We start from the raw sequence: 11,317 nt of genomic DNA, 5'->3' as shown, positions 1-11,317 counted from the left end.
CACGATGTGGAGGGGCCTCAGCAGAGAAAATGGGGCTCAAACCAGGCCTGGGGACGACCCTGTCCTTTAACTAGCAGAGGCAAGTCCCTGGAGGTCGGGGTGGAATCCCATGTGCCGCCTGCATGACTGCAGGCTACCTGCTGCTTCGGGAGGACTTCAGTCCTCTTCCCCCACCGCTACAGCCAGTCGGATCCTCTGCGGGTGGAAGTCCCGCAGCAGGGCGGAGCTGCGCCAGTTCACACCAGTCGAGAAGCCGGCTTATGAAACCTTTCTAGACTCTGGCAAACCTCGCCATTGCCGGCCCAATGCCCTGACCTTGCCTTCTCTGCCACAAATGCAGAGCAACAGGGTTATTTAAAACCCAAACCCCGCCACCCTAAAACCCTACCGAAACAAGACACTCCACTGCCCCCGGGGCACGGCTGAGAGAACACGCACGCCTGATGGGGAGTCACGGTGCTAAATGCACGAGCGGAAGGCGCCCAGATACTCCAGTGATGGGCGCGGGATGAGAACCTGCACAGTAGAGCATCGACCGTGCTATTTTCAGCACGGTGCTGGCAGCCACTAATTTCTTTTCTCGCACTCTGTAACGCTGCCACACTGCACGGACTCTCCTACGGCGGCAGTCTGCTCTGGTTCAACGCAGTTGCAAGCAAGGCCATCTGGGAACAAACCCTATCAGTGTTTATCCTGCCCATCGCCTTCGGAATTAGTCCCAGCCAGAGCAAGGGGGTGAGGTGCGGCCCGGGGGGGTCTGGGAACCTGGAGAGCCACCCCAATCTGCCTCATCTTCCCAGCCCACTGACCAACATTCAAACACAATTCTCTCCCGGATGCAAAACCCACCCTTCACCCCCGGCTTTGTCCAGGGACAAAAGGGCCCGGCTGGGAGCTTTCCAAACAGCAGATGCTTCAAAGGCAGCGGTTCACCTGAAGCGTTGGCCTCTTGTCTAGTATGGGGCGGAGGTGATAGGCTAGCTGTTAGCCCCCCTGGGGTGCAGAGCGGGGGTGGGAGAGGCAGCTCAGGAAATGACCCCAGCCCCAGAGAATTTTATTGCCCCTGCTGCAGGAGAGTGGCATTTACAGGCTGTTAACCGGTTGCACTTCAAGGGCATTTTTGGTTTTTATTGGAGCCCACAGGGTGCTGCAGAAGGGGAGGGGAGAGGGGCCGGGGCAGGCCAGGCGTCAGAGAGACACTCATACAGCTTGGGTCCAGTGGCAGGGTGACCCAGGAAAGTGGCCAGTAGGAGGGAAACCTGTCCAGAATGGACAGCCCCCAGCAGAAGGCCCTAGGTTGGGGGGAATAGAGGGTGCTGAATATGTGTTAGTTAGAGGAAATAAAGCTGATACCCGGAGCAAAGTCTGGACCCTGACTTTGGGCACGGCCTTGCTCCGTCCTGGCCTGGGGGACAGGCCAGCAGGTAGAAGGGCAGGGTCTTCCCAGGAGATATTCTGCCGCTGGCGACATCCCAATGGCAATAAAGCCACCTTAGTCCTTGCCCGTCTGGCTGGGGCCTTTGCCAGTCACCTAATGGGTGAGAACAGTTGCCGAAAAACAAGGCCCCAAAGAATGGGCTTGACTCAAGGGGCGTCTTCTCCAGCCTTGCTTGAATGCCAGGTTCACCAACCTGGCCTGGAGGGGGTAAAGGGGTGGCGGGGGGAAGGATGCTCACTGAAGTCAATGGCGTTCCACTAGGCTTGATGCCAGCCCGTCATGGCAGGGAGTGCCCACAGCAGACCAGAGCCTGTGTCTTTGCTAGCCCGGCAGGGCGCGTGCTCCAATTTCACGGCGGTGACTGGAACAGTGCCGCGGGGGATGTGGTTTACCAGGGAGGGTTATGCTCTGGCAGAGTGTGGGTTTGGCCTTTGATTCAAGCTAAACCCAGCAGGGCAGAGCTGACATAACGCAGCCACCCCTGTGCCCGCCTGTGCGAGAGGAACGGGACGGACACACACATCCTCTCTCCCAGACGAGGGAGGCTGTGGAGTCCTTTGCTGCGCATCAGCAGCTCTTTGGCTCTCTTTCTGCGCCCTCTCTGAGCCCGGCATCTACGTTGCCTTGCATCACAGGACTGCTGCCACGCCACGCAGGCCAGGGCAGTACTTGGATGGGAGACCACTGGGAAGTGGAGTCCTCCTTTGGGTCAGTATTGAACCATTGACCTTAGGGGGCACCAGGCTGCTGTTGGCTTTCCACAAAATCAAGCCGGTTACGGTTTGTGATCCCAGGCCAGGTTTTAGATACGTGCACCCCAGGTCCTGTTCTGATTGCGATTTGGGCTACACTGCTCTACCTCCCAGTCCCTACCCTCCAGCTGGATTCTTCTTCACATTGTCCCAAACCACGGGTTCAGCTTGCTGGGCAGTTTCACCCCAGAGGTGGCTGCAGTTCAGAGGCGGGGGACGAGATCCCTGCATCTGCAGTGTCATTGCATGGGATTTGGACTCCTTCAGAAATATGGGGCTGTTTGAATTCCAGCCATCAAAACAATCCAACAGCCCGTATGCAAGAGCCCCTAATGCACTGGTGGGGGCTAGAAGTAAGCACCTTACCTGTAAGACACCGCTGTACCTTGCCCTAGGCTCCTGCTTGTGCATCTCTCTGAAGCCCAGTCATTATTGCGAACCAAAGGCAAGAGCTCGAAAACCTGTGTGGTACACAGACCCCCCGGGGCAATTTCCTGGTTGCTACTCCTGCCCTAACATGATCCAGGCACAAACACCTTGTTGCTCTGTGTATGGGGACCAGATCCAGGAAGCCACAGCAGGACCCAGGGCTGGGTTTGCCTCTGGTCCCACCCCCTACGCGGCAAAATGTCTATTCAGACACGGGCAGGGACTCCCTCTGACTCTGCCTCTTCTGAAAGACGATAGAGACACTCATGTCTCAGAGAAGCAGCCACAAAGTCATCCATTGTAAGGACCACTGTGGTCACCTAATCTGATCTTGTGTCTAACACGAGCCATGGGACCACCCGGAATTAATTCCTGTTTGAACTAGAGCCGATCTTGTAGAAAAACATCCGAGCTCGATTTTAAAAATGTCCAGCTATGGAGAATCCCCCAGGACCCTTAGAAAGTTGCCCCAATGGTTAATTCCCCTCACTGTTAAAACTTGCATCTATTTCTAGTCTGAATTTGTCTAGCTTCAATTTCCAGCCACTGGCTAGATTAAAGAGCCTCTTATTAAATTTCTGTTCCCCATGTGGGTCCTTAGAGACTGTGATCAAGTCACCCCTCAACCTTCTCTTCGTTAAGCTCAATCGATGGAGCTCCTGGAGTCTCCCCCTATAAGGCAGGTTTTCTAGTTCTTTAATTATTCTCTTGGCTCTTCCCTGAACCCCCTTCAATTTATTGATGTTCTTCTTGAACTGTGAACACCAGAGCTGGACATGGTATTCCAGCAGCAGTCGCACCCATGCCAAATACAGAGTAATGTAAACAGGGACCCTGCCAACTCCTCTGGCTTGCTACGCCCCTACCATCCTACCTCCCGCAGGATTGGCCCCCTTGTGGCTGGCGTGGCACAGAGTCCGAGGCCCGAATGGCCATGGACATTGAACTCCCCTTTTGTTCTTTAAAAGGTCCCTTTCCGAGTAGGGCTCAGGCACGTCAATGGGTTGGAGACGGGGAAGGCAGGGGCTGTTCTGTGGTGAGCAGACTCCAGGGTCTGGGGTTGTGAGGTCAGCACCAAATTCACATCCAAGAAACCACAGTCCCAACTTGCCAGGTCAGCGTCGCACGTGAGAGGCACTCGCGTGCATCCTGCAGAGTGACTGATGTACTTCTTGGAGAGGGGGACATGACGCAGCCCAGCGTAGGCTCCTGCTCACCCTCCTCCTCTCCCCTGAAGAGGGGTCCTGGCAGAGCCACCCCACAGCAGCTGTCTTCCTGCTTCTGCGCCAGGGTCCCTGGTGGAATCCCTTGTATTTACAGAAGGGTGAACTCCTGTAAACAGAACCTAGCGTCAGACTAAACACAGGCGGGTCGGGGAGGCCGAGTCGTTGTCTTATTGGATGCGGAAATTGCCAAGCCGAGATTGCAGCAGCTTCACCGGCGGAGCGCAGAGCCGCCAGACCACCATCCAGTCTGGGCAGAGGGCAGTGGTCAGGGATGCGTGCTTTGGCCCCAGCCGCATATGAGTGTGCCCGGATCTTCTCAACCATTCTGGCTTTAGCTTCCTCCCGACGGACGTGCGGAGGAGTGACGGGGCTTAACACAGGAAGCACGGTGCTGGTGTGGGTTGAACCGTCCCAGCGATGATGCGCATGGTTGAGTGTAGTTGTGTGTTAACCAACTTGACACGAGACGGATGGAGCCAGGCCGGAGCACAGTATTCTGCTGCAGAGTAACAGAGGGCCAGACCGGATGAGCGCGGAGATGGAGCGTTTGCTCCATATGAAGTCCCGGCCTGTTTGCTTAGGAGGTTGTTACGTGTCCTCAGCGTAGCTGCCGTTTTCCTCAGGTGGTTAAGATATGTGAGATCTGTCCAGGGTTACTCCAGGTAGACTGGGCGAGATTCGTGGTTCAAGCGATGTCCGTTGACAAAGACATTCAGTTCTAGGGATGCTCTGGTGCTGTGAGGGTGGAACACACTCAAAACTGTCTTGGTTGCACATGGTGGCAAATGCCACCGACTACAGAATTGAGCCATCTTAGTCAAGCCAGCGTTTCGGGTGCCTTCGAGTTCTGGGAATGACCGTGCTTCGACGCCGGAGCAAATGTCAGCTGCCAATGTGAACGTGTGGGACCGGGCGAGCCGGAGGCCATTTGCACATGGGTTGGGACGCGTCAGTGCCAGCAGAGAGCTTGGGGGTAGATCATTGGTTTGTCTTCTCCACGTCCTGACTCCATCTCCCGCGTGCACTCGGAAGCCTCTGTGGTGGAGAAGGAGGCCAACGCTGCTGACTACCCATGCTGGGAGTGCTCTTGACAATTTGACTAAGAGCCCCGTGTGCCAGACCCCCGGGGTCACGCCGCTGTCCGGTCCAGAAATAAGGCGAGCGAAAGGGACGAATGACACGGGGTGGGGGAGGCGGGGGAGGGATGCTTTCAGGCCAATGGCTTCCCATTGTGATCAGCCTCCATCCATGCCCAGGGGTGAGGAGCTGCCTGGGAGAGCGAAGCCCAGAGCATGGCCAGGCACTTGCTGGACACATACCATGCTGCCAGTTGGCCTCTCCCGGGCAGGGTCAAGCAGCTTGTACAGGAGCAGGCTGCCCAGGGAGGCCCAGCACCGCAGCCCGCTCGGATCAGGGGCAGAGAAGGCCGGGGGAGGGAGTGAGCCCAGGATCAGACTTTGCTGACTGAGCTCGGAGAGCCTCGTCCCATTGCTCTCCCCCTTCGTGACCGGCGCGTACGCTGGCTTGGAGAGAGAGAGGTGCTCGTGCCGCGTCTGAACCCCACCCCCCACATTCCTGATGGGCCCACGCAAATGTCTGCCTCAGCCTCTCTCTCCATGGCCCCGATCCAGCAAAGCACTTCGGCTTCAATCCCAATTCCACGGGAGCCAATGGGAACTTTGCCGCCGCCTTCCTTGGGGGCAGGGCTAAGCCATTCAGCAGGCACTTAAGTGCTTTGCTGGAAGTGGCTCAGCCAAATCCCCCCTGGCTCAGCACCCCATAACCTGGGAGCGATTCGACTCCAGAGCAGGACTTTACGGCTTGGAACCATTTCCCAGCCCTGGAGGGTGGAGTCAGCGGCCTCCGGAGAGCACGTGTTCCCGTTGCGAGTCCCTAGACGCCGAGTGCAACAGGGCCGTCCCTTCCGACACAAGTCAGCCCCCGATTTAACCACGTTCCCAAGCTGTGCAGGAGACCAGGCCTGTACCGCGGCGGTAACAGCACGGCCTGACCTCCTGGGGTGACGAGACAGCCCAGCCATTCAAGACTGGGCAGTGCTCAGCTAGGATAGCCAACTTTCTAATCACAGAAAGCCAACCCCCCTGCCCCGCCCCTTCTGAGGCCCCGCCCATGCCCCGCCCCTTCTCTGAGGCCCCGCTCCTGCTGGCTCCATCCCCCCTCCCTCCGTCGCTCACTCTTCCCCACCCTCACTCACTTTCACTGGGCTGGGGTAGGGGTGTAGGAGGGGGTGAGAGCTCCGGCTGGGGGTGCAGGCTCTGGGGTGGGGCTGGGGATCAGGTGTTTGGGTGCGGGAGGGAACTGTGGGCTGGGGCAGGGGATTGCGGGGGGGGGCAGGGTCCCAGCAGCGCTTACTGCAGCTCCGAGGAAGCGGCCGCCAGGTCCCTGAGGCCTCTAGGCGCATGGGTGGCCAGGTGGCTCAGCGCAGCGTGCACCGCCTCCGCACCCACAGGCATCGGCCACCGCAGCTCCCATTGGTTGCAGTTCCTGGCCAATGGGAGCTACGGAGCCGACACCAGGGGTGGGGGCAGCATGCAGAGCCTCGCTGGCGGCCCCAGTGCCTAGGGGCTGCAGGGACGTGCCAACCGCTTCCAGGAGCCATGTGGAGCCAAGGCAGGCCGAGAGCCTACCTTAGCCCCGGGCCCCTGCTGTGCCACCGACCGGAGCCGCCAGGTCCCTTTTCGACTAGGTCTTGGAACATGGCTAAAACCCAGCACGGTGCTATCTCCACCCTCAGTCCCCAATGTCTGGCCGGCGCACCCAAGGGCTCGCAGACCACCAGGCCTTAACGGCCCGCTGCGGCCTGAAGGCAGTGGGATCGAGGCTGATTTGCACCAGCTGAGGATCGGGCCCTTCACATTTAATTTGACAAGCCAGTGGTTTCAATTAAGGGGGAGGAGAGAAAGTTTAGCAGAGGCAGGGTCCTCAGTCCCCCCCACACCAGTTAAACAACCCAGGCTGTCCCCTGTCCCCTCGGCTGCATGAAGATCTCTTGCTAAGCTGGCCGAACCCACACGTACACACCAGAGACGCAGCCTGGCAACCACCTCTGCATGCTCCCCAGCAGCTCACAGGAGCTACGGCTACGTATGCTTTGAAGGCCCTGGCTCCGATCCCAGGGATGGGGGAGCAGCGCTGGCAGAAGGCCCATCGCCAAGCAAGGGGAGTGCCCAATTGCCCCTGTCCTCAGCCAAGGGCCGGCCTGGGAATTCGCCCGTCAGGGCATCAGTTTGCCCAACCCCGCGTGGCAGAGCAGGGAGATGAGGAGATGGGAAAGCCCCCGTAGATCCCGGCTGGCGTATCGATCCTGCAGGCCCCAGCCCAGGGAGCCCATTCAGGGTTCAATGCCATGCTGGGGAGGGCAAGAACCCCCATCAGGTGTCAAGGGCACCCGTCCATCCTGCACCCTCGGGGTTAAATGCCTCCCGCTAGAGAGGGGCACAGGACTGCCTCGCTGCAGGAGTTTTAACCCTTTTGCTGCCCAACTCCTTCCTCCAGCCAGGCCCCCACCCTCTGGGTTTGAGCCCCTCATCCCGTGGATGCAAAGCTGCCCTGCGGTTTCCCAGCCAATGCAACAGAAATGCCAGCTCCTGCTGGGGCATCTCCGCTGGCAGCCTTTCCAAGTGCCCCTTCCCGCCTTTGGGAAGCGGTGGCCTGCCCTACATACTGCCAAAGCGAACGGCGGCTGTTCTGAGCAGATCCACCCAGAGCAAACACCCGTGCATCCACCACAAACAGACCTCATGGCCTCTCCGGAGCCGAATGTGGTTCCCAGGCTGGTAGGGAGGGAGCAGAAGGGGACGCGAGCCTGTGGGCAGCTCCCAGCACTGTGGCTGGATGGAGTCTGCAGCCCTGCTCCGAAAGCCACAGCCACTTCCCATCCACGTGACAGCCTGGGGTCCAGCGGCCAAGATAAACCTGCCGGATGCCAGAACCTGGCTGGGCATCTCCCCTCGACCACAGTGGGGCTGCATCATTGCTGCGGCCCCACAAACGCCCGTGCTTGGCAACCGCACACCATGGGCGCAAAGCACTCTGGGAGTGCGGCCAAGGGGCCATTGCCATCTCCTGCAGTCAGGCAGGGTGAGGGCACAGGGTCACGCCAGGTCAGCCCATCCTGCGAGCCAGGGAGAAGTTGGACGGCACTGCAGGGAAACAGCTGGCCAACACCATTGGCTGGGAGGGGAAGTGAGAAGCCCTGGGTGCCATGGCAGGAGGCAGCGACTCGGGGCATCCCCCCCCCAAGCCCTGCACCTCGCTCCCACCTTGCAGCACCCCGCTATTCCAGCCCTGGGACCCCCCGAGCCCCGCTGATGCACCTCGCTCCCGCCTAGGGAATGCACACAATGGGGGGAGCTGCATCAGGATCTGAACTTCTCTCCCCAGTGCACGATCCTCTGCAGTGCTCCGTCCCTTCCCAGCACTGCTCAGCCCCCCCCCCCCCCCCACGCCCGCCCCCGCCCCCGCCCCCCAGCTGAGCTTCTGAGTCACCCAGGGCTTTAAACACTCAGCCAGGTATGTAAACAGTCCCCAGTTCAGACCAGATTCCTGGCAGGAGATGAGGTCATGGAGCTGCTAATCGGGGACAGATGGGTGTGGGGAGTCCATCCAGGGCACACTCCTCTGGGGAGTCGGTGGGGGTGTGTGTGTGTGTGTATGTGGCAGCAATCAGGGCATCTCCCCCAATACCCCTCCCTGGGTATTCGGTGCCCAGCAGTGGGCCAAGAATATCCCACAAAGGGCTCCTAGGGGGCGCCCCACGGCCTGGAGCAAGGAAGGGCCTGGAGGACTCATCCAGGCTTCGCACCCTCTCTGCGCACTGCCTGCAGCACCCCCGCCCTCGGGATCTTCGAGAGCCTCTGGGAAAAGGGAAAGCCGAGTTCAAGGCCCCCCCGCCCCCCGCTCATCCTATCACCAGGCAGTTGGTCCCACAGGGTCCCCACTCACCAGGCACATGAGCTCTATTTAGGAGGAGGCCCTAGGTGTTAGAGCGCCCCCACCCCCCCCGAGTTCTGACCCTGTATTACCCCAGCACTGGGCTCCCCTCTTTCCCCTCCAGGGCTGGGCACCCCCACTTTCCCGCACCCATCCCTTGTGCTCCACATTGCTGCCGCGGTCAGGGGCAGCTGGCCAGAGCTGGAGCTGCTGGTTGCGGCCGTGCAGAGGAACAGGGAGAGAAGCGTCCCCTGCCCCGTCTGCCTGCATGGCCCAAGAGATGTGGGGGCAGCACCCTAAAAAGCCCCGGCAGACAGGGAGGGCAGGAGAGAGAAGGGAGATCGCCCCCTGCTGGAACCAGGGCCTCTCTCTTGGCACACAGCGGGCCCAGAACACAGAGAGCAGCAATTCCTCCGGTGAGCCCCTACCTCTGCTGAAGCGAAGAGGCAGGGCCGTAATTTAGGAGAGGACCATTTCTGTCCTCCTCCAGCCAGAGCAGGGGCAATCTACCTACCTAGCTATGTCTAGGGCTCCCGGCAGCGCAGCATCGGGGCTCGTCAACAGCCGGATTTATCATCTCGCCATTGCACAAGTGGGGAAACCGAGGCACAGAGCGGCTAAGAGGCATGCCCATGTTTGCACAGGGAGAGTGTGGAACCCAGGGCTCCCGCGGCCCATGGCGGCACAGTAACCACAAGGACCTCCACCAGCTGGGGTTGTAGCACGTTACTGAAGAATTCACCTGCCTGGAAAGCGGCTGATGCCAGAGGCCGCTCACCCTGGGATTCGACGGCCCAAAGACACCACTGCCTCCTCCCCCCCCAGCCGGAGCAGCCTTCCCCGCACAGCCAAACCCTGCCACCAGCGGCTCCCACCCCGGCTGTGGCTGGCGGCGATTCTTCCTCTCGGCCTCCTCTGCTTTGCATTTGGGTGATTAAAGGCTGTAAAGGCCTGGAATGTGCCCCCCCTCCCCCCCATGCCACTTCCTGTCTGCAACTAATTTAACATCCTCAGAAACATCTGACGGAAATATGCCTGCATGAACCGGGCAGGAGCGCTGGGGCGCTGGGCATGAGCCATGGCGCCCCCCCACCCCCACGGCAGACTGGCTCCTGGGCGCCCCCTAGAGCCCAGATGAGAGCGCCAGGGCAAACACCGAAAAAAGGGGCATCCCGTGAGCTGGTTGATGCGGGTCAGTGCAGGGGGAGAGTTGGCAGCACAAGCCCCGGGCCCCCTCAGGCGTAGATAAATGAATTTCTCCGCTATTACCAACTCCTCAGAGGGTGCTGGAGCCCAAGGTCGTGAGGCCTGGGCCCCTCCCCTGAGACTGGAGCACTAACGCCCCTCAAAGGAACAGCCCAGGAGGGGGCACCCGGCCTGGCTGGGGCTTCCCCGGCCCCAGACACCCTCCCCACCCGCTGCTGAGCCAGGGACTCCCGCACGTCTGCCGTTCTCGCACGCCAGGCTCAGCTCCACCAGCCAGGGCTTGCCCCAGGCCTCGTGGCTACTCGGAAAGCCGGCAGGCGCTCGGCCAGGGCAGGGCACAGCTCTGGCTGGACCAAGGGCAGCGGTTGGGCGCACAGGATGATGGCAAAGAGCGATACCACAATGCCCTGGCGTCTCTCCCCCTGTGATGAGGTCCCCGGCTCCCCTATAGGGCAAGACCAGACGAGGAGAGCAAGGCTGGGGGGAGGCAGATCCAGGGGGCAGGGGGAAGGGATCAAAACTCAGGAAGGTGGGCAACCATCTCGGAGGGGGTGGGGTAGAGACTGAATCTTCTTTTGCTGGGGGGGAGGGCCCAGCCCAGCCCGGATCTCATCTCAGCAAGAAGGAGGGGTTGGGCCCCAATAGAGGAAGCTGGGTAGATGGAGGGAGAGGAGTTGTCCTGAGAATGCTCTCTATAGGCTCGAGCGACACAGACATTCAGAAGCCAGGCAAATAACATGGAGGCAAACCCAGTGCAGCAAAGGGGCCCATGCTTCCAGCCTGGGGCAACTCTTTTGCCACGCATGCGAGGTCCATAACTGCAGCCCGGCAAGAGGCAACGTCGGCTGCCCTGGGGGGAATAGTTTAGACGTGAGTGCAAACAGCTGTACACCCATTGCAGCAACCTCAACTCAGCCCCGTTGCGCTCCTGGCATCATTTCGCTTGTGTAGTTCAATGTATTTGTAGGTTTTCAGACACGTTCGCAAAGTGCCATCTGTTTGCACACGCAGAAGGCAGACTAGAAAATCTGGCCCAAAACGTGTAACACAAACAATAGCCAGTGTGGCAATATAGATGAGATTACACTGCTGCAGGAAAATAAAAAAAAAAATAAAAAATTACCCATGCAACTTAGTGATGGCCATGGGGAAGAACTGTGCTGGAAACCAGAACACCTGGGTTCTGCGCCTAGCCCCACCACAGACTTGGGGTACAACCTTGGGCAAGTCGTCAAAATTCCCAAGACTGAAAGATCCCATATTGCAGATGGGTAAGTCAAGTCTTCATGTACGGCTGTCAAGCATTTTGAGGT

Source organism: Chelonia mydas, chromosome 2, assembly GCF_015237465.2.
Source record: "Chelonia mydas isolate rCheMyd1 chromosome 2, rCheMyd1.pri.v2, whole genome shotgun sequence".
Taxonomy (NCBI): domain Eukaryota; kingdom Metazoa; phylum Chordata; order Testudines; family Cheloniidae; genus Chelonia; species Chelonia mydas.
Note: the sequence above shows the minus strand (reverse complement) of the source record.